Genomic DNA, 2,452 nt, shown 5'->3' with positions numbered 1-2,452 from the left:
ATTTTTTCATCTCTTTTTGTAACAACTCGACCAAAGGATCGTTCTCTCTTTTTTGCTTATCCGCTTCATTTTTACTAGTTTGGGATCTAGTGAGCGGCATGGTATCTGTGAAAGATCAAACAAACAGGAACAAGAAAGAAAAAATAATAATAACCTCACTTGTTAGCTCTCAAAAGAATAAATCTCTGAATGATTCAAAACTTGTAAATATGTTTGGAGAGGGTTACTAATCAAGATCAAATAATGGAGGAGCAAACTTCAAAGAAACAATGAATACCCTAATTGCTCTAAGAGGCCAATAAACTTGACAAGGCAATTTGTAATGGAGGCTACATGGATGAAGGAATTGTGCATGCCTTTAATATCTGCTAACACAAGAAGAAACAAAGTGCTAGAAAGCGTAAGAGAAACAAAAAAAAAATGTAGACCTGCAACGATTCCTAACTCTAGAGTCAAAGAAAAGCTTTAATAAGAAGAAAACTTAAGAAAACTCTACCCAAATTTTTTAAAAAAAATCGGAAACGTTTGGTGTCTTAAGATTTTCAAAAATTGAAGCTTTAATTATACTTGAGTCAAGAAAACAAGAAGGAAAAGAAATTCAATTTTGGGAAAAATAAAAATAAAAATAATAACAATAATAGGAAAAGAAGAAACCTACGTATGAAAGGTAGGTAACTTTTTTTTGCGGTTTTTTTTCGCTTTTTGCTATTTTTTTAAAGAATAAGAGGAGAATAAACACAAACTTCAAAAAAAAAAAGAGAATCGACGAAACCGATGAAAAGTGTTTTTGGTATTTTGACTCGTTTCAGATTTGATTTTAGCTTCAAAAATAACACCGAATGGCCTGAAACTGATACCAACTGATGCGGAATCCCGGATCTAGACACAAGAGAAACACAAATTAGAAATAAAACGATAATAAATAAATTTTTTTAAATAATAATAATAAAAGAAAAAAAGGATAGATTTGCCCTATGGAACCCTTGGTTAACTTGTAACCAAATATGCCAATGATTGAGCGGCTCCCTACGAAACCCCTACAAGAAGCACCTCTAGAAACACCGATGAACGGGAAAGAATTTTGAATATTTGTAACTCTGAAATACCCTCGAAAGTAACAAACTCCAAACTAAATAGCAAGAGAAGAATCACTCTACTCTCAAAAATTTACCTCACACAAATTTGGAAGAAAACAAAATACTCTTTTTTTTTCCACCTGCTTGGCTCGTATCAAAGGTTATTTTGAGGTCTAGAATTATTACCCATATAATTGACTTGCTCATTCTTTGTGCTAGTACCGAAGGGTAAACATTCTGAATTAGTCATTCCACCTCCATTTGTATCACATTGCATCACCAGATTCACCTACGTAGAAAAATATAAACCATCAATTTTCTGATTCAGTGCTTCTACTTGGTTTGATAACATGGTGACAACATCTAGATTAAAAACACTGGTTACTTTCATCAATTTTGTCTTCATGACTTGCCATTGATAATTATTCAGTGTCATTTCATCTATAAACTTATAAGTTGCCTCAGTTGTTTTATTATTCGGTGCTCCACCAGCTACTGCATCAATTAATTGCTTAGTTGAAGGATTCAAACCATTGTAGAAAGTTTGAACTTGTAACCCAAAAGGTAACCTATGATGAGGGCACCTTCTCAATAAGTCTTTTTCTCTCTCCATGCATCATAAAATGTCTCTAAATTGATCTGGGCAAAGAAAGAAATATCATTCCTCAACTTAGTTGCTTTAGCTGGTGGGAAATACTTCAGAAGAAACTTCTCAGTCATTTGAGCCCATGTAGTGAGGAAACCTCGTAGTAAAGAGTTTAACCACTATTTTGCCTTGTTCCTCAATGAGAATGGGAACAACCGTAAGCGAATGGTGTCATCAGTGGCGCCATTAATCTTGAAAGTGTCGCAAATCTCTAAGAAATTAGCTAGATGAGTATTGAGATCTTCATCTTGCAAACCATCAAATTGAACGTATTTTTGTACCATCTGAATTATGTTCTGTTTCAGCTCAAAATTGTTCGCAGCAATGGCAAGTCTCAAAATACTCGATTCGGCCCTAACCAAAGTGGGCTTAGCATAATCGTACATAGTACGAGGAACAGGATCTATAGGAGGTAGCTAAATATTCTGATTATCTCCCATCTCCTTAGTAATATTGTTGTTCTCTTGCTCGTCTACTATATTATGTTGACTCTGCCTTGCTTCTCTAACATCTCTATGATTTCTGCGAGTAGTAATTTCAATTTCACTGTCAAAAAGCAATGGTCCTGACGAGTTTCCTCTAGTCATAAACCAAAAGATCTTGCAAGAAGCAAACAAAAGAAAAATTAAAGTGTAAAAATTAAATTAAAACAAAAATATAAAAATAAAATAAAATAAAAAATGGATAAATTAATAGAAATAAAGTTTTCCTAATATTTTAGTCCTCAGAA

General features: G+C 33.3%; 1 non-coding gene across 1 annotated transcript; it reads left to right on the top strand.

Moving 5' to 3' along the window:
• The first annotated feature begins 1,642 nt into the window (after positions 1-1,642).
• Positions 1,643-1,748, top strand: LOC128041448 (small nucleolar RNA R71). The gene has a single exon (XR_008196470.1). It is a non-coding gene; the product is annotated as a small nucleolar RNA R71 (small nucleolar RNA).
• Positions 1,749-2,452: the final 704 nt, after the last annotated feature.

Source organism: Gossypium raimondii, chromosome 5 (assembly GCF_025698545.1).
Source record: "Gossypium raimondii isolate GPD5lz chromosome 5, ASM2569854v1, whole genome shotgun sequence".
Classification (NCBI taxonomy): domain Eukaryota; kingdom Viridiplantae; phylum Streptophyta; class Magnoliopsida; order Malvales; family Malvaceae; genus Gossypium; species Gossypium raimondii.
This window is presented reverse-complemented; position numbering and strand designations above follow the sequence as displayed.